Source organism: Triticum aestivum, chromosome 1B (assembly GCF_018294505.1).
Source record: "Triticum aestivum cultivar Chinese Spring chromosome 1B, IWGSC CS RefSeq v2.1, whole genome shotgun sequence".
NCBI lineage: Eukaryota > Viridiplantae > Streptophyta > Magnoliopsida > Poales > Poaceae > Triticum > Triticum aestivum.
Window position 1 is genome coordinate 654,785,416 of NC_057795.1, and position 21,540 is coordinate 654,806,955.

At 42.3% G+C, this 21,540-nt stretch overlaps 1 long non-coding RNA gene across 10 annotated transcripts; it reads left to right on the forward strand.

The window, feature by feature from the left end:
• The first annotated feature begins 10,673 nt into the window (after positions 1 to 10,673).
• On the forward strand, positions 10,674 to 21,132 carry LOC123145764 (uncharacterized). Of its 10 annotated transcripts, none has more exons than XR_006472447.1 (22): positions 10,679 to 11,286; positions 11,381 to 11,631; positions 11,743 to 11,796; positions 12,442 to 12,539; positions 12,620 to 12,775; positions 13,607 to 13,664; positions 14,428 to 14,485; positions 14,595 to 14,628; positions 14,940 to 15,030; positions 16,898 to 17,067; positions 17,147 to 18,050; positions 18,136 to 18,322; positions 18,410 to 18,526; positions 18,645 to 18,794; positions 18,879 to 19,085; positions 19,171 to 19,315; positions 19,440 to 19,572; positions 19,686 to 19,896; positions 20,007 to 20,138; positions 20,238 to 20,388; positions 20,558 to 20,746; positions 20,830 to 21,132. It is a non-coding gene; the product is annotated as an uncharacterized lncRNA (long non-coding RNA). The 10 variants fall into 10 exon arrangements; XR_006472422.1 differs by having other exon boundaries at positions 10,680 to 11,286; positions 13,566 to 13,664; positions 14,325 to 14,485; positions 14,595 to 14,722; XR_006472426.1 differs by having other exon boundaries at positions 10,681 to 11,286; positions 13,566 to 13,664; positions 14,325 to 14,485.
• Positions 21,133 to 21,540: the final 408 nt, after the last annotated feature.

Below are 21,540 nucleotides of genomic sequence, written 5' to 3' on the forward strand. Positions count from 1 at the left end.
TTGTGGATTCACCAATTCTGCCTTCTGTAACTGCACCCACGTGCCTCAAGTGCCTAGCGTAATAACATGCGTAGTGACTCTTACATGGCCCCACTGCCACACCCGCGTAGCTCCCGAGACTTCGCAACCGTGCCTATTTAACCGAGCATTCTAACACATGCCTCTGCCACCACACTCTTGTACATCCTCAGCGTTGATACCCGTGCCTCCAAAAGCAGCATATCCGTGCCTGTATTTCCTTCATTTCAGTGCCTCCTATGCTTACATCCACGTGCCTCACGCGACTCTTGCCTGTCCCATGGTCCTCTAACTGCCTATAGAACCCACACTTCCGTGCCACCTGTGCCTGAATGTACGTGCCTGTAGAACCTGTACTTCCGTGCGTCGTGTGCCTGCATCCACAAGCCTCTAGAGAGGCTCCACTTCATCACTACCACGTGACTTCACAACCGTGGTGCCTTGATTTCTGTGCCTTACGTCCTTGCACCCACGTCGCCTCACGCGACACTTGCTGAGACTCTTATGTTCCAAGTAGTGCAACACCCACATCCCTTCAGAACCGTGGTTATCATTTCCAACTCTCCCACCTCCACTACTCTCTTGCTTCCTCTCTTCCACAGTAAATCTCGAAACATTCCGCACTCGCGAAAGGTCTCCTCTTAGGTTTAGTACTTCAGTGCCTCCTGTACCTACATCCGTGCCTCATGTGCCTTCAATGTCGTGCCTCAAGTGCCTACATCCACGTGCCTCGCGTGACACTTGCAGTGACTACTACGGGGCCCGTCGTGCCACACCCACGTCACTTCACAAATGTGGTTCTCTAACCAGGTAGTCGGACCAATGCCTCTGCCGGCACACTTCTGTGCATCCAGAGAATGCACAACCGTGACTGCACAAAACACATGTACGTGCCTGTTGTGGATTCACCAATTCTGCCTTCCGTAACTGCACCCACGTGCCTCAAGTGCCTAACGTAATAATATGCGTAGGGACTCTTACATGGCCCCACTGCCACACCCGCGTAGCTCCCGAGACTTTGCAACCGTGCCTATTTAACCGAGCATTCTAACACATGCCTCTGCCACCACACTCTTGTACATCCTCAGCGTTGATACCCGTGCCTCCAAAAGCAGCATATCCGTGCCTGTATTTCCTTCATTTCAGTGCCTCCTATGCTTACATCCATGTGCCTCACACGAATCTTGCCTATCCCGTGGTCCTCTAACTGCCTATAGAACCCACATTTCCGTGCCACCTGTGCCTGAATGTACGTGCATGTAGAACATGCACTTCCGTGCGTTGTGTGCCTGCATCCACATGCCTCTAGAGAGGCTCCACTTCATCACTACCACGTGACTTCACAACCGTGGTGCCTTGATTTCTATGCCTTACGTCCTTGCACCCACGTCGCCTCATGCGACACTTGCTAAGACTCTTATGTGCCAAGTAGTGCGACACCCACGTCACTTCACAACCGTAGTTATCTAACCGAGTACTCGAACCCATTCCTCTGCCACCACACTTTTTGTGCATCCAGAGAATGCACGTCCCTGTCTATGGTGCATTCATTTTCTGTGCCTTGTGTACCTGAAACCACGTGCACAACATGACACTTGCCAAGACTCTTATGTCCCCCGTAGTGCCACACCCACGTGAGTTCACCAATATGATTCTATAACCGAGTACTCAGACCCATGCCTCTGCCGCCACACTTTTGTGCATCCAGAGGTTGCACGTACGTGCCTATGGTGCCTTCATTTCTGTCCCTGCACGTACCTGCACCCACGTGCGCAACTAGACATGCGTGGCTCCTCATACTTCACAACCATGCCTCTGTAACCAAGCGTCCTGACACGTGCGTCTGCCACTGCATTATTTTGCATACGCATGGTTGATACCCGTGCCTCGACAAGCCGCAAGTCTGTGCCTCCGTTGCCTGGAATGCCGTGCCTCCTTACGTACCTGCACCCACGTCCACAATGTGACACTTACGTGTCCCGTAGTGCCACAACCCACGTGACTTCACGACCGTGGTTCTGTAACCGAGTAGTCAGACCCATGCCTCTGCTGCCACACTTTTTTGCATCTACAGACTGCACACCCGTGACTTGAGAAAACAGACGTACGTGCCTGTTATTCACCTTTTCTCACTTCCGTGCCTGAACCCACGTGCCTCACGTGCCTAACACAACATACGCCGTGACTCTTAAATGGCCCCACTGCAACGCCCGCGTCGCTCCTGAGACTTCACAACCATGCCTCTTTAACGGCGCTTCTAACACATGCCTCTGCACAGCACTATTGTACATCCTCAGCGTTGATACCCGTGCCTCCAAAAGTAGCATGTCCGTGCCTATATTGCCTTCATTTCCGTGCCTCCTATGCTTACATCCACGTGCCTCAAGAGACTGTTGCCTGTCCCGTGGTTCTCTACACTGCCGTGCCTCCTGTGCCTGCATCTACGTGCCTGTAGAACCTACACTCCCGAGCCTAACATCAGAAAAAACGGATCTTGATGGTCAAACGGACGGTTGAAGATTAGAGACGGTTCGATGGTTTCCATCTCTCCCTCCCTCTTCTACTACTTTGCTTCCCCTTCCGCAAAGTAAATCTCAAAACCTTCATCACTCCCGCACGCTCTCCTTCTTCCTTCTGCACACAAACACAAATTCGAAATCGTATTGGCGTCACCGAACAAACCGCCACCGCGTTCCCCAACCACCCTCCAATCCGACATACACACAGCCACACACTGCCCGCGAGAACACCAATAACCCCGCCGGCTGCGGCGACCGACGGCGACAACTTCGACAGCGGCGGCGGAAATCGCAATGAAAAAAGAGCAACGACACAATAAGCGGATGTAACCGAAGAACACTGCAAACTAATTGAAGGTAATTATCATTCTATCCCACTCCATTCCACCGGGTAGATCGTAGTGATTTTTCAACTTCAAGGAGCAGCAACCCTAGCCACCGCTACCAAGGAGTTTTTGAATAACCTAAAATCAATTTGTCTAACAAATTGAACTGCCGGAGAGATGAGATTTAATAGAAATGCTACAGCTCTCCGCCCTGGAATTTTCGCCATACGATAAGTGCTCAAAGCTACTAAACCTGAAACGCCACTAACTAGAATACGTCGGTAGATCCAAACCCCGCAAGCATCCTGAGAGGCCAAAACCTGAAAACCGTACGACATTTTCTACATGTTTGTCCCTTCAATGTAACCGTTTTTCAAATTAAGTGCCTCTGATCTGAAAAACCTTGAACACAGAATACCTATACCATGTGCTTCTAGTGTAAAACAACCCATGCCTCTCTATACATACAAGTTTGTTTTCACACCACGCAGCTTTTTTTTCTGCGACACTCAACTCTGCTTCTAACACCTGCCCATTTTTTATGCAGCAATGAGAAATCCTTGCGAAGAAGCTAAAACCCAGCAAAATACTGACGAAGACCCTGCTAAAGAACATGCAATCCAGCAAGCTCCTGTCAAAGGTTTGACCAAAAGAGTCCACTGCCTATCTGCAAAAACCTTTATTGAGACATTAATAACTTAACTGTTATCCTTGACAACAATAACTTAACTATGTCTATAAATAAAACTACCTGCCACTTTGGACAAACATGTAGAAATATCATCTGCATAGTGCATTTTTGTCTCAGAAAATGCTTCACCCTAACTTCACTTACCCAGCTCCACTCATAACCATAATTAATTTTTTTTCAATCCCCTTATTAGCTCAATCGGCAATAGTAGAAATAACCTTTCTTAACCCAAAAAAGAAACTACAAATCCCCTTTTGGGAATTTCACATTCCTTATGCATAATCGTTGAAGATATATATTTTAAATGTATATAAATTATTTTCGGACACAAAAATATCGTTTTTCGTTACCTGGTCATTATGCAGGACACAAAGACGGTGATATTGACAGCACACAAACACAAAGCATGTCTCCTCATTCATCAGAAAAGGACACAGAACAGACCAGTAGGAACAAACCACATGCGGCAGAAATGCTAACTTACACCAGGCTCAACAGAAGTAAACACCTAGCAACAAGCAAAAAAAAAGAGAAAATCAGATACCAGCACTGTTTTTACTCCTGGAGCAAAAAGGCAAAAGAAAAAGGAAAATGCTGAAAACATCGTCGACACTGGTACCTTGCAGCATCAACCATTACCTCTAATGGTACTCCCGCCAACAGAACCAACCGGCATGAAGAAACAAGCTGAACGCAAGAAGAAAAACAAACGGCAAAGGGTAGAAAAAGAACAAGACGATACCAACAGCAAAGGTTCAGATACCAATGACGACGACGATGACAGACAACATGATGCAGATTTCATTCCTACAGACGGCGATGATGCCGAAGAGCACAACAGCGACACAGAACATGACGACGATGTAAAAACACACTTATGCACTAATTTTGAATACCACTAGGGATCTAACATTCATTTCTAACAAAACCCTTTCTTTTTTTCTTCTGAAACAGCCCAAATCAGGCAAGAAGGACAGAAAGAGAAGAAAGACAAGCGGGAAAGAACTGGTAGTACCAAAGTTGACGAAGAACAGCAAGAAACAGATGAAGAGAAATGCCAAAGCAAGGCAGGGGCAGCATTTGCCCATGTCAAGAAAGCATGGAATTTACTTAAAGACCGTCACAAGAAAGATATTAGGACGGCAGGATTTGGCAGCCTAGAGAACTGCAAAATAACGGGCTCCATCTGCATACCGCTTGCAGCCCACATCTACGACAACCTCAACACAGAAACCATGACAATAAGCTTCGGTGATGCTACTGAAGACAAAAAAAATCAAGATTACCAAGGAAGCTACCCACAAGGTGTTTGGATACCCAAATGACACGCAAAGGTCAGCACCAAGGCCAGAGACTAGCCCAGCTTCAATGAAATAACTGATGTTAGAGCTTGGCTTCAAAGATACAAAATTCGCTCCAAAACAACTGTTCGAGAAGCTAAAAACATTGGTGGAAATAGATGATGAAGAATCAAATAGGAAATCGGTTAAAATATTTTTCCTTATTTTTTTCCACAATGTTGTCTGTGGGTCAAGCACCGCTATCTTCGCCCGGACAGCTATAATGGTCAAGGACATGGACTATCCAGAAATGGCAAAGATGGATTTCTGCGAGGTAATCGTCGAATGTATTAGGGAAGGAGACAAGACATGGCAGAAGCACAGGATGTTGCCTCGGGAGGAAAAGAACAAAAAGCACATCAATGGTTTGGCACAGGTACCGGTAATGACGTACCTTGACTCCCTGCTGCTGCCAACCGACACAAAAGAAATGCGAAAGATTGCAAAGACAATGGACAAAATCTCATTACCACGAGCAAACCATCTCAAAGAGAGTGACCTAGCAAAAATAGCTAGAGCAGACATGAAAACGGACGGAAAAGCACGACCAGATGACTATGAATTTGGCAAGATACAGGTATAGCTCTGTTGTACATAAATGGGTACTTCTCTTTTTGAAAAAAGTTTCCAGTCTAACCAATTCCATTCCACCGAAACGATGCAGACATGGAAAGGAACAGCAGATAGGATCTTCTATACCAGCACAGCATCAACTTCGTCTTCAATTCACCAGATAGCAGGAGAACATCGTAAAGAACAGCAACACCAGCACACAACCAAGCTGCTACCACCTCCACCCAAGCGCCGGCGCGAACCATGTATCGGCACCAGTGGAAGCACGGAACCAAACAAAAACATCAGCACAGGACCAGAAGAAAGATTCCAAAGGATAAACAAATTGTTGGAAAAAGTGCTCCATGAAGCAGAACAGTTACCCGCAGTAATCACCAGGGCTAAACATCGATGCGACGAAAAAGAAGAGATATTGGATGAAAGAAAGAAGGACAAAGTCGTGCAACAAACAATTGCCCTGATGGATTCTCTAGAACAACTCAGACAATTTCAGGACATAGTTTGCACAAGGTACCTCACAGACAACGCGACCCTGCAGACGCTAGAGCAAGCAGTTCCAGCAGCATCAAGTAGACAAGTCGATGCCAGCCGCACGAATGAAATAGTGGCCACAACAGAACAAAGAGAAAGGAGAAAAGGTAAGAAAGAAGAAGAGGACAAAGAGAGGAAGAGAAGAACAAAATCAAGGAACGTGAGCATTGACAAGAAGGAGATAAAGCGGAAAAAACAGGTAAATAAATAGTAATGCATGGTGCCATCCGCAAGCAAAACCCTGTTTTCATACCTCAACTGAAAAGAGTTGTGTCAATGCTTTCAGGAACGTACCAATAGCACGCCAGGCCAAGATGAACTCCAACAGCAGGATGGCGTCAACAACCCCAAAAACAAGAATGAACGCAAGAAACAAAGCAACCTCACAACAGACAGTGCTACAACAACAACTACTCCAACACAAGCACAAGATACAATCGACATCAAAACCAGTGTGGAGGTCAGTATGAACATCCATTTTTCCTTTCAAAACTGGATAGAGTTATAAGTTAACTGACAAACCTTCAACAAAATATAGGCTCAGCTGGAGAACAATCAAGTCAACAGTCCCGTCAACCAAATGCAGGAGGCTCACCCAAAATCAACCGTTAGCATAACAAATGACAAAGAAGAAGAAAACAACGAAGAGGAGGTAAAATTCCATGGCCCACTACACCCCACACCGGAAACTCATAATGGCAGGAAAGAAAGTGAACCACAAACTCATATTGTTTGAACTACAGGTATCACAATCACTGCAAGACCAAGAGACAACCAGTGTTGAAATTGAACCCCATAGTGAACCTCAAACAGACGAAGGAGTCACAGAACAGGAAGTTTGTGCATAAGAGATTTCCAGTGCCACGACATTGCAGATCACCATCACGAGTACAAAGGAGAAAACCCAAGACATCCAAGCCAATGAGGAACTAGAGACTGTTATACCTGGTAAAGAAACAGTCGATGCAGGCACAAATAACCCAATCATCAACACAGAGGTAAAAAATCAACAACAAACCCTTTTCAAACCATTTATGATGTCTGAACTACGTAATACACCCCACCACCGCAATACAACAATTATAAGGCATGTTTGACCCTTTTCTTTGAACAAATGCAGGAAACAAACAATTACATTGATCTGGAAGATCAAGAAGCGGCGCAACCAAAGGAAACTGGAAAACACACAGAACTTCAAACAACAACAACTAAAGAGGTGAGGTTACAAAGCTGAGGCACAAATGAACTTCAAACTATAATTTCAATTTTTTATTGAACAGGAAGAGGAAGCAAGAAAAAGAACTCGCATAAACATTGAACAAGAAAAAGTAGAGGACAAAATGAGACAAGGAGAAGCCGTAGTTCCAGCAGGAGATAGTCCTGTAAATCCAGAGAAAGAGGTCTTATAAAAAAAATTGTAACTCAACAATCAGAGATGCACCCATTTCTTAAATAATTTTTCTGTTGGTGCAGGCACAAGAAGCTCAGGAGAGCACCAACAATCAAGACCATCAAACACAACCAGAGGAGCCCAATGAACAACCCAAACATGTTCATCAAACGATAGACAATAATGCCACTGAAGACCAAGCCACCAAAAATTCAATCACCAAACAACAACTACCAGAGTCAGCGCCAGTGTCAATGATTGAAAAGGTGAAGTTACAAAACTTGCAAGCATGAAATTATAAAATTGCCGCGTGCACAATTAAATAAACTCCAACCTACCACACCTGTACTCACTCCAATGCACTCTCACTTTGCCACCTCTATATTTGAACAACTGCAAGAAAAAAACAAGGTCACTGACGATGAACAACAAAAAAAGAGCAAGAGAAGAACCCAAAAACACCACGCGAAGAACATGTAGAACAATCAGCAGTAACAAGTACAGAGGTGAAAACACATAATGCCTATGAATTATCTTATAGTTCAAAAATGCACATTTCACATTTCACTACTTTCCTCAATCACAGAGAGAGGAGACAAATGAGGAAAAGGAGGCCAAAGAAGAAAACAAAAATGTTCTTCAAACGGCAAACATCAACATCAAAGAAGACCAAGCGCCAAAATATTCACTCACCGAAAAAACTGTAGCAGAGACGACAGCAGCGACAACGACAGAATAGGTAAAGTTACATAAGTTGATCCTCTGAAAGTATAAAATAGCTCTGTTGAAGCTCAAATGCACTGCCACTTAGCCACCTGTGTGTTTCAAAAGATACAAGACAAAAACAACGGCAGCGGCGATGAACTCCAAAAGACAGAACAGGAAGATGCCCAAAAACCTCCACTCAACGAAGAACAAGCACAACAGTCAGCAGCAGCAACGAGAATAGCAGTAGAGACAACAGAAACAACATCGACTGATAAGGTAAAGTAACATAAGCTGATCTTACGAAAATGTAAAGTAGTTCCATGGTTGAAACTTACCCCCTTTATGATTGAACAGCTGCAAGACAAAAACCATGACAGTGACGATGATCACCAAAACAAAGAACAAGACGGTACCCAAGAAACAACACCCAACCAAGAACAGGTGGAACAGTCAGCATCACCAACGACAGCTCAACAGGTGAAGTTGCACGAAATGTTTCCACAAAATGACAATTTAATCACAATCAAAATAGCTCAAAGCACACACCGAACGCTTCGCTATTTTCCCATAACAGCTGCTATAATTAAAATAAAGTAGCAAGTTAAATCATTTCAATGCTTTTTAAATGACAACGCGGAAACATGAAGAACGCAACCACGGAGATACAACCAATGAAGCAAGCACACAAATCGTTCCAGAGAAATAACCAGAAACTATCGAAGAAAACCCTACGCCGTCGTACGATGCCAATTCCCCTTGCAGACAAGTCAATGCCATCCAGGTCGAGACTGAAAAACAAGACAGAAAAAACCACTAGCAAGACATAACGGTTGACAAGGAAAAACATGATGCCAAGAAAAGCACAGAAAACTCAAATAAGGATGGAGAAGAAGCTGAACAAAAGGGTACAACGCAAAAAGAAGAACAAAACATGCCGCAGGAAGCAGAAGGAGAACAAGAAAGGAACAACACTTGACAGGACATATCTTCCAGCATCGAAGCAGACAAGACAATAGAAACATAATTGCTATATTGTGATCTTTGTGACTTGGAATTATTTATATTAAATTCAAAATCATCGCAGGCACAATGGAGAAAGGTGGCAAACATAGTGATTCCGTCAACAAAGCAATCGAAGACCTGTACAACGTTGTATGCAAGCCATGGACAAAGAGAGAAATGTAAGTTCATGCAACTAACACAGAAAACATTCTTACACACGATCATTTTGACTGTATCATGTGTGAACCATAACATTTTTCTAAATATACTTTGCAGGGATCAGCTTTTCATTACAACGGACAAGTTTGATGTAAATCTAGGACATGTCTCCGAAAGCTTCAAGGTCGGTAAATCAGTACGCACCGAAGCAATAGAGCCCATGCTAACAATCTTGAGAAAACAACTCAATGGCACAAGGAGAAAGATTCTATCGTTAAGCAACACTGTAAGTAAATATCACGTCAAAAGAATCATGTTTAAAACACAATATATGACTTTATAAATAGATAAACTTCCCCTATAGCTGAACTGACAAATTCCCTTTGTCTATCTGTGACGAAACAAGTAGCACTCAATAAGGGAAGCCGACGACGAAGATCCAATGTGCTACGAAAATAATGATCAACAACAGAATAGAAAAAAAATTACTACCTGCAAGGCTTATATCATTTTTCAACATGAAAGAAGAAGAAAAACTGCAAGATTATGACATGGTAAGGAGATCAGCTGTTTCAAAAACAAAACACAATTTACATATATGCTATGCAAAGTTCTCTTTTTATTTTATGTTTCTAAATATAAGAAGATTTCCAAATGTTTTCTTTTTATTTTGTGTTTTGCAGTTCCTTCTACCATGTTTGTTGAGCGGGTTTGAAAACTATAAGTCATTACTTCACCATCACAGTTAACATGCAAAAACAGCGTTTTGAACTCCTCGACTCTTCAACTGCATATCCAGGCACAATAGAATTCTTCAACAATGTAACCAGCAAATTAATGAAAATCTGGAAGCACATAAGCACAGAGCTACAAGTTTCAGAAAAAAACATCGACCATTACAAAAAGGTCAGACTGCAGGTGCCACTTCAAGGAGAAGACACGTAAGCACTTCCAACATCTTCACTTATTTCTTTTTTATTTCAATACAACATTCAATACTACAATTACTAAAATAATTCTGTTCTTTCGTCTTTTCAATACAACAATTACCACTATCCAACATTCAATACCATTGAACATATAAACCCTCCTACGCAACCCGCCGTTCGAGCGCCCTCCCTGTCTCGAAGTAATCCTGCCCGCTCGGTTTGTCTCGCTGGCCGCTTTTCATCGCACTGGTAAAAATCCAAACGCTCGTTATTTTGCACGCTTGTTATTTTGGCCTAGAGCAGCTGACGCATGGGCCAGCCTTGCGAGCAGACCAGCCTGGCAGTGACACGGTGGGTGCGGGCTTCTGTCCGGGTGAAAGAGGCACTGAAGAGGGCTGAATCGATCGTGGGCTGGGGCGAATCGATCGTGTGTCCAGGAGGATGGGTGGATTGGCGCTGGTCTACCCTCACCCTCCTTCCTCCTTCCATGCACTCAGCCAGGTCTCTTTCGCTTCAGAAGTGTTGGGCCCACTTGTTAGTCTCTTTGGGTAGGTGTGGAGCCAGGTGAAAGCTTGCGGGGTGGCTCGGTGCGCGATTGGTGGTGTGGATGCCGGATGGGACGCGAGCAGTAAAACCTAGCTACCAATCCGCTCACTTCCTCGAGCCCCACGCAACTCCACTTTCTCTTCGTTCCTCTCCTCCTCCTTCACGATTCCCAGCGCGTGGCTGCCGCCGCTCATCCTTCTCCTCTTCTCTCCCGTGCCACCAGGTCGCTGTTGCGTGAATCCGGGCGGATCCGGTCCCTAGGCGGCATGAGGCTGCGGATCCGACGAGGTCACGGTGGCGGCCGACGGCTTTCTTGTTGTGCTCTCTGAGAGCCGCGGGAGGAGAAGGAACAGAGGAGGGAGGGATGCGGCAGGGCGACGGTTGCTTCGCTGTTGTTTTTGGCCGTGGGGAGGCGTGCTGAACCTGCAGGCTCGACCTAGCAGGACCGGCAGGTGCAGAGGCGCGTGCGAGGAGCGCTGTCGGCCCATCGTTCTTTCTTCGTCAGGAAGGGCGCAGCCTGCTACTCAAGCCCCTCTCCTTCTCTCCTTCCAGAGGTACATCGACCTTCTCCTTTCCCGTTTATCTTGCCCCTTTGTGCTCTTGCCATAGCTGCTCCTAACCCAGCTTTCGTTGCTCCTCAACTCTCAGCAGGAGAGGCACGGGCGCCCCCACACTGGAGAGATGGACGAAGACATGAAGCTTTCGCGGAGACGACGAGGTGGCCGCTGCTGCACCCCCATTCCATGGACACGAAGATTCCTGTCCTCTCTGCCATCGATAACGACACTTCTCATCGATAACGGCACTTCTCGGCAGGCGCAGACCGCATGGCCGTCTTCCTCTCTGGCCCATCAGATTCAGACCCTATCCCTCTTCCTCTGCATCTCTGTTAAAATATGGTAAGCATTTCTTCAGAGTATAACTCTATTGACTTATTTGGTTCGTTCGGTATTGACCTGTGCAAAATAGGGTGAATGAAATCAGAGTATTAACTTGTATTGCATTTGTAGCTCAGGTCAACTAGGAGATGATACAAGCCAAGGCGCTCACACTGATTTAAGATGGTATGTTCTGAACTTCCTTTGGTTTATGAGACGAAAAGAATGTTATATCTGCATGCTACTACAGTTTAGGCATTGATGTCATTGAGCATCTTTTGGTCCTGATGCCATATTTATTGCAGTTACAAAATTATTAACATTGTTTTTCATTTTTCATTTGTTGGTATAATTTTTTGAGACCAAAATGAGAAACCATCATTTTATTTTCATTTCACGTTTGGGTGATCAATAGAAGACAAATGAATACACTGATGGAAGGCCATGTCAAAGAACATTTCTATTTTGTATTTTCTTTTTATTCAGGATCTACTATAATTTCCCAGCAAGTGTTTATTCCTGAAATTGATCGTATGTGATATCTGAAATGAAACAACACAAGGCCTTGTCTCGCTTTGTATTTTGAGGTAATGTCGACGAACCTCATCTGAAAAAGAAGATAGTAAAAGGCATTTCTCAATTTTCTGCGTGTGCCACAGCACCGAAGTCTTTGTACAGGCACTTTGTGGTGAAATGTCAAACAGAGGTCCATTTGCTAGAAAATGTGTCGTGTCAGATGCTGCAACTGGCATACACAAAATCACTTTGCTATATATTTACATAATACTACCTTTTTCTGGATATACTATAACTATTTGTTCTCTTTTGTAGTTTGCTCTATGTTTGGTCATATTGTTCCTAGCGGTCTTGGAAGTATATTCAAGTTTTAATAGATGCAATCCATGGTCCTGAGATCGGCAAAGTTTGTGGTAATGTTTCTTTGAGCTATTATACTTGAGAAGAATGTTTGGTGTATTCATGGATCATGACAAAACTGGTGCGCTCACAGGCATCCTTCTTCCTTATGTATTGTGTCTAATTGCCTTTGGTCATAAATAGCAAGACACTGATGGAGGAGCCGTCCAGCTCATGTTGTGACTGTTCCAGCTTTCTGTGCTAAGAAATCACTGACTGCCAGGAAAGGGAAGTGGACTGTGTGCCAGAGGTATGATCTAGATATTTTTCATGTCATTTCCTCTTTGCAGTGTGCTACTTGTTTTCTGATGTTGTGCATGTTCCAGTTTAGAGCTCATGCATCCACTCTTTATTTCTGAATTAAGTTAGTGATGCACACTCTACAAATGAGATCCTCTTCTGTTATGAAGAATTGTTATGGATCTCCGCTTCTTCAAGAGGCTAATTGTTTTGATATATACCATATGTAATTACATTTTTGGTTGTCAAAGTGCAATGTGTAAAGTACAGAAGGACCATCTACAAACATTAAAAAACTGCAATGGTTTGATCTTGAGAAGAGCATGCCAGCACTTGCTTGTTTCACATCCTGTCCTGGTTGCTTGATGGCTGCCTCGTTGGCCAGCAAGGTTAGATGTGGTATAATTGTTGTGCTTGATTACTTCTTGCTGCATGTTCCATTAGCTTGTAAAAAAAAGTGTCCTTGTTTACTTGGGCTGGTGATTTTGCTTCTGTTTGCTGCTTGGGAAAACATGTTTGTCCCCTGTTTTTCATGCATTGCAACATGTGCGTGCAATAAGTACCAGCTGCAGCTCATTATGAATATAGTGCCTGCAGCCGTGCTTCATAAGCGGATTAGGTGGCGGTTACTGTCTACTTACAGAGGACGGTTTGGTGCGTAGAGGTTTAGGAAGGACTACTGGAACTAATTATTTCTTATCGCTTACCCCTTGTTCTAGATGAAAGTTGTTATTTGAATGTTCTGTGTGTGGTTAAACTGAGCTGACTCTGAATGTGCTTCATGCAATTAAACTGATCAGAGCGGTTTATCTTTGCCCGTCAACTACATATCAATTGACAGACGATCGACGAGGCTCTCTGTCGCAGCTGTGTGCCTGATCAACAAGCCAAATATTTTGGTGAGCTCCTCATCTACTTTGTGACCTCTTGTATGATTTCAGCATTCTCATTCTTTTCTTGCCCTGTTGGGCTTCCACATATGCTAACTAAGTATGAGAATACGAAATGTAGCGATCCTTCCGTACATTTTCATTTTATTTTTGAAAGGTCTTTTCGAGGGTAAGTGTTTGAACGTTTTATCTCTGTTCTATTTTGTATCCTTATTTTTCTCTGTTTTTTACCCTGAGTTAATTGTGCATTAATCTTAAGTTTATTTCTCAATTTTTCCATGAGCTACCCTGAAAAAAAAATTCCCCTGGATGCCAACGGTGGCTTTTCTTCATTTGAATTTGAATCCATTGATAGATGCTCCAGTTGAAATAAGAAAGAATAACTTGATAGATTAGAAGTTGCTGCTGGCATGATGGACGCTTTGCTGTTTTGCGGGTGTGGGCTGAGGTTGGGATATCCTTACCGATCTGGTTGTCATTCTTATTCTTACTGCTCAGTTTATAAGCATCATGGTTCCTGTGTGTATATGTTGCAGATGGGATTTGTGCCTGGTGTGTTTGGGATGTAACAGATTGACTAGATTTTTTCGAGTTCCTGATTAGGGTTAGCCAATCTACTGCATATGAATTTATTGGGCTCTTCTATTCACTTGGTCGCTTCTCCTACAGACTCTGCTTGCTAATGTGTCTGAAGAGAAGATATCAGTGATGGTGGACCTGGTGATGAGGGCATCAAGACAAAGAGATTAATTCACAACTCTGTTCTTGATAGGTTGCCGCATTCCTCGCAGATTTACCACTCCTTCCGTCTCCTGGAATCACTAAATGAGGTACTCTGCAGATTCTGCCACTCCAACCCATATTTAGTTTAAATACCATATGAAGGTTGATTTGTTTGTTGAGAATACAAACATGCTGAAAGTTTTTCTATTGTTTCAGATCTTGGAAGCTAATAGAGTTGAAGAATCACATGGTAATGTACACACGATGCATTTCATTTTCCCAAACACCTTCAGTGAACCTTGGCATCTCCCCCCCACCCTAGCAGAACATATTACAAAGATTGTGTATGTATGATTGTCTTCAAACCTAGCCACTCTGATTTGGCCTTTCTGATCATTTTGTTTAATAGTCTCCAGTGCTTTGGTCGTTCGCTATTATGATTCAAATATACCTTGGCTGTTGGACGTCCTATTGAAATGACACAATTCATGCTTATTTGTGTTGTGTCTGGATTTTCATGTATGAGGACGCATTTAATCGATGATATGAACACTCTTGCAGCTTATCAGTGCTGGGAAGGATCAATTTATAGTATCTTCTGTATACTTGCATACCATCCGTCCGTCAACTGATGAGACGCTAAGATGACGAGGTAATATCTCTTGTCCCCTCCTTCCCTCTCATCAACTGATGCCTCTTTCTTAGAATTAAATTTCTTTTGTAGCTTCAGTTCTGTTGACCTTCAGTTCTGTTCATACATGAGTGTTTCTTCCTTCATTTACATGAAAATATTGTTGTATATGCAAGTTAAACCTGTGATTTTTCTATTGTTTTAGTTCATCCAGTCTGTTCCTAGCCTATACATGCCTCGTGTTGTATCTTGGTTGGTAGTGTATCATGATAATCAAGTTTCACTCACACACTGATCGGCAAAACAAAAAATCAGTCGGCATAAATGGATGTGGACACTTAGAATCAGATAGTGTGTAGGCTTTGGTTAGGAATATGCATAAAAATCATATATTATCCTATCCGTATAAATAACCCAAACCCAGGTTTGTTGTATCATAAACACTTTCTGAATTTAAACAACTACGGGCTTATAGAAGCATGTTGACAAGGTAATGGCAGTCTATCCAATTATCCATCGTGATGTGCTAAATCTATAGGTTAGACCAATATAAATCACACAAATGTTTAACACGTTTATTTAGGACCTTTAACAAATCTGGAGTTGTTGCTTTCTTCATGCTGATGAGGGGTGCAGAACTATCTTAAGGATGTGTCGTTGTCTCTGCAAAGGGAGTTTTTGCTTGGTGCCTCACTTTCTATTCGGAGATGCAACGTCGTGTTTGCTCGGGCAGGTTTTTACCTTTTGTATGGTCATTGTTGCTTCATGCTTTTCTCAGAGAGGGTTTTATCTGTAGTGCCGTCTCTCCTCTTTGTAGTGCTGCTATGCCGACTGCCACTCGGTGGCTTTTTTTCCTAATTCTTTTTTGCTTTCTTTTGGCATGGTCGTGTTGTTGCCCCGACCATCTTATTTGCTTCGCTACTTTGGCCTGGTTGTATGGATGTTTGCTTTATTTATAAAGTTGGGTGAAAGTCTATTTCGAGAAGGTTTTATCTGTAGCCTGCAACCTTTGAGTGTTTCTTAACTACACTGATTTGTATGGCGATAACCAAGTAACGATGTAACATTACTGTCAGGCAGTAGGAAATTAGCTTCCTTTGTCGAGAAACTTGAGATCTGATTAAGTTCTGTCAGATTGTCCTGTTCATCTTCCTTATGTTTTGCAGATAATTCAGGAGCAGCCAACATTCTTTGTTTTGCTGACAGTATGTGTGAGTGTGAAAATGTGTATAGTTTTATGTTTTGATATATGCACAACCAGTAAGATGTGTTCTTTGTTTTCAAGCTCAGTTGTGTGTTTCCTGTGCCTCTCTTAACGCTCATTGTTACCATGTGATTGGTTCAGACTACATAATGCTATGTATGAACGTACCTAAATCTATTTCCTTGTGCTTCCAAGATTTTATGACTGGTCTCTAAAATATTCTTACTTGCATGGTTTGAATGCTTGGTTCACTCTTACCCTTCGTGCCATCGGTGCAACGGGTCATCTAGCATGAACAAAGGACAAGCATATGCTTTCGCCTTCAAATGCACTTCCAAGGGACTCCGCCTGATCGTCTACTCAATATAAGCAAGTTGCAAGAGCCCCTTGTTATATAACTTAGCATTAGTATATTTGCCTATCAAGACTTCTATGATTATCATCCTTTTAGATCTTACGTAATCTCCTAAGACCATCCTGTGCATTTAACTGTCGGTTATTTGTTGCTTAGACTGTTGTGTGGTATGCTTTTGAAACAACCATCATCTATCTATCATCAATCCGTACTTATTTTCATATATTTCATTTTGTGTTTATATATTTTAGTGCACTCTTTCAATATTTGGCTTGCACTTGGCCTTTGCGCCATGGGCGCAACGAGTCATCTAGTTCATTTAAATGCAGAATGGACTGCGCATTCTACATGTACATGAACCTGAAGCACTACTCCAGTGATGGAACAACAGTAACCTTAAAGCCAGAACAAGTACGAAAGTTGAGGAAAAAGGTTCTATATCAACTAATCAGCCAACACAGAGGGAATACAAAACTGTCAATAATCAAGTGTACAACAGGTAACTCTTTTCAGAAACTAAATCTTACAGTTTCGTAACACTAGAAGAAGTAATATTTTTTTTAATTATTGTTTTACAGATATGCTGAAATATGAAGTAGATATGGAAGACAAAGAAATGCAACAAGCAGAATGTTGCGTACTAGAAGAGTTTCCGCCAACTACCGGGCCAAAAGAACATATTATGCATGCGGCAACCACACAAGAGCATGAGGTTATTGATATATCCAGTGAACACAAATATATTATGGATGTCAGCAGCCACGCCGTCGCCCAACAATCTTTCACAGTCCACGAACAAAATGATCCACCAATAGAACCAGATCAACCACCACCAGACGACAAGATACCACAACATGCCGAAGATGAAACAGACGAGCAAAATATCAACAGCAATATCACGACCACAGAGCAACTGGAACAAACAGGCACTGATTTAAAAGAGGATGACAGAAGCAACGACATACCAAATACACAACAACAGGTTTCCGAGCAGAAGAAACAACCTGTTCTTCTTCAAGAAGAAACAGGCTCAACAAGCAATCATCAAGGCACCTCCAGCACCATCTCTTTAGACTTCCTAAAACCAAAAACAATGGAAAAGCAGGAAAAAATTGACGAATTTCTTTCAAGCCTTAACCCACTACAACTAGAGGTGTACAACAACCATATAAAGATGGGCTGTAACTTCGATTTAATCAAAACATGGCTCAACGAGCATGAAAGCTATGAATTCAACAAAAATCCCAAGCCGTATCTGACAATCTTGTAGCAAGAGCCAGGAGAACATTCAATGCCTCAATCATCTGAGAACAGTTCAAACAAGAAAATCTCGGTCAAGAAAAGGTCGGTAAAGCCTTCAAGAAGGCCCCTTGGAGAAATCAAGATTCCTACATTTGTCCCATGAGATTTCAAATTCATAAACAAAGCCAGAGTACTCCATGAATACCTATTCAGCAAAGAAGGACAGGACGAATGCGGAGAGTAAGTACTTTCTCTTGCATAAAAAAACAAATGTTGCCCCTTTTTAAAATAGCCTAACTAATGTATAAACTTTTTCTGCTTGCAGTCTAAACATATATATTAGCTCGAAGTGATACGATTGGATTACAGGAAAACAAATAATGGCACAACTAATGAAAGGAGATGATGGACAGATGAAGGGCTCCATTGCAAACGCATTGTTCGATGAATGGACATCGCAGCAACAATACAACACAACCGATAAAGCCATACTTCCCGTAGAATTTGCAAACGTATGAAGTCCATTTTGACAAAAACACTTGCATCATTTCAGTGAATACAAAGATTGAACTAAAAAGTAGAAAACTTTTTGGTCGCAGGTCGTGCTCGGTGTTAAAACTGGAGAGGAAAGTGGACTAGCAGAATTCAATGAGGAAGAAGCATTGAAAGAGTTTACACCCCTTGTAACAGGCAAGGAACTTTTAAAGAAAAAGCTGGTAAGTTAATAGAAATATAGAAACATAACTCATTCTTCCTACAGATTGCACATTCACATGTCATTTAATTCTCCTGACAAGAATTAACTTTAACTCACTCTGTCTCCAAACACTGCAGATTATGATACCTCACAACACAGATAAACACTACACACTGTACGTGCTCAACAAGTACACGAACTCCATCGACATACTTGACTCACTGAATTACAGACACGGAGATGAAAAAAAAACATGGAAAACACACCATAAGGACCACAAAGAACTGGTATGTCAATTCAACCTTGTTTTCCAATTAGTTTTCCAATTCATGAATTCCCTTTATTAATGGCAAAACCCAACAATAACATAGATTAAAAGGAAGCACGGACTCATGAAGAAGCATTACGGCGAAACGGAGCTACAAGCCAACAACGAACCAAACTGGTCGAGGATAGCACAAACACCTAACAGAGTTTGCGTGCCAAAACAGTAGGGTACCCAATGCGGACACATCATGGCTCAATTTGCAAAATACTAGAATGGCATTGAACTCATAAAAGATGATGAGGATTTCGATGTAAGTGAATAATACAAGAGCAACAATTTTAATTTTTACAAACAGCACTACTTGAATACTTCAATATCCGATAACCTCCATGCAGCAAAGCAACGTAGATGCCGAGTGGAAACCAGAGTTCTTTTTTACAGCCATATTTGGTGAAACAAACCAAGTAAAGTGGGAAGAACTACCTGGAAGAATCAAAGAATTCAAACGAGAAACTTCAAAGTTCTTCTCCACCAAAAAAGGTAAGAAAATCATTTCTACTTATCCTTTTTTTTGTAATAACCTACACATCACACGGTGTTCACAAACATCTTTCGTATCACGAGAGCTTACATATTACATATCTGCTTTCGTTGACTGAAACAGATGAAACAAAAAGGAAAAAAAGACAAAGCACCAGTCCATATCCAAAACATTCTCACTGCTTCCAACACACAGAGGAGGCGTCCGACCTCTTCCATCTAGTCATGAGCGACAGCTGGCAGGAGAAATACAAAAGGTGAGTTGTTTTCTATTGCACCTCAAAATAGTTAGACAGAGGCCAAAAATAATGTAAGAATCTGTTTCTCATTAACCGTCACCTCCAAAATTATTTTATCTCCCCTGTCGCAGCAAAGCTATATTTAGGCGCATCCTCAGGGACAGTGAAAGCACGCAACTTACTGGAGCCCAGCTGAAGGCAGTATTTGGTCCAAGACCAGCACAGACGAACAAATGACATCATATGGAAAAGAGGATCTTCGATGACATAGCAGAAATCTGAGAAAGCAGACAAGAATCAAAACAGAGTGACAGAGTAATATTAGGCCCAAACTTTGCAGAGGTAAACTTTTAAAAAGCAAAATCTTGTGAACATTGCAACAACTACTCTTTTTATATTCTTACATGGCTCTTTTCTCTAACAGTTTTTTTCATCATAAATATTGTTTGCAGCACATATTGGATTTGAAGAAACACACAACTACTATTACAAAATTTAAAAATGAGTTGCAAAAAACAAAGAATCAGCTCGTTCCCATGTATCTCAAGAAAAATCAACGGAAAAAGCTCTCAACAGCAAACATGGTAACAACCTATTCTACCATGACAAAATGAGAAAATATGCATTCTATTAAATTACTTTATATTAAACTGTCATCTAAGTAACAAGTACTTTGTACGCAGGTATTCATTCCAATGGAGAAGCATGACCGCTATGTACTATATATGCTGGACAAATACAAACACAAAGTTCACATTATTGATCCTCGAGAAACAACTCACGAGGAATTTGAAAAAGAAAAAGATACACATCGACAAATTGACACCATAAGAAGTAAGCCGAGTACTTCAGGAAAATGAAGATGCCAAAGAAAAAAGAGAAAGACAGTTTCAGGAATATCATGTTTATAAGTCGGCAATCATAAGCATTTATACAAAACAATTTTTTCAGTTTTACAAGTCACAATATTAAAATAATTAATTACAAAATACAATATTCCCAGGTACCTAGGTTTAAAGAAGTCTTCAACATCATACTAGGACAAACAATGAATGCCAAGGGTACAAGATGGCAGACTCATACCGTGCAAGATGTTCCAGTCGTAGAAAAGGGAGAATCAACATTTGCTGTTTTAAAGCTTGCATTCCTTTACAATGGTGAAAAGTTTGTCGAAGACCTGGAAGATTTGACAGTAAGTTTATATATATTTACTTATAAACAACTTATATGCAGAAACTCTAATGATATACTTCTCTTCTCGGCAAAATTTCACAGGATGAGGTCGAAGACTGGAGGGCAGAGGCAATGTACAGATGAATCAAGTCAAAGCTAGTGAAATGGGTGAAGATATTAGCAAGATCTTAAGCAAAAATGAAGACTAAAACTTTTGATTTAGCCCGCGAAGCTAATTCTATCTAGACGTGACAAAACAGTTTGTCAATAACTCACATTTATATGTAATGTAGTTAGAAATTACATGTTCATGTTGAAAAAAAACTATTTCGACAACAGTGCGTCTTACATCATAAGAGAGCGCCAGTAAACTATAAACAACAATGCCTCTTCTTATTTGTACAACAGCAGTGACTCCAAAAATGAACCCTTACGCGTGACTATGGAAAGCACCGTCCCGTGCCTCCAGAGGAGACATGGCCTCGTGCCACCAAACCCTGGGTCACCATGCCTCCGGGCAATATCCACACACACACATACCCTTATGCGTGATTCTGGAAAGCACCGTCCCGTGCCTCCAGAGGCGACATGGCCTCGTGCCACCAAACCCTGGGTCACCATGCCTCCAGGCAATATCCACACACACACATACCCTTACGCATGATTCTGGAAAGCACCGTCCCGTGCCTCCAGAGGCGACATGGCCTCGTGCCACCAAACCCTTGGTCACCATGCCTCCGGGCAATATCCACACACACACATACCCTTACGCGTGACTCTGGAAAGCACCGTCCCGTGCCTCCAGAGGCGACA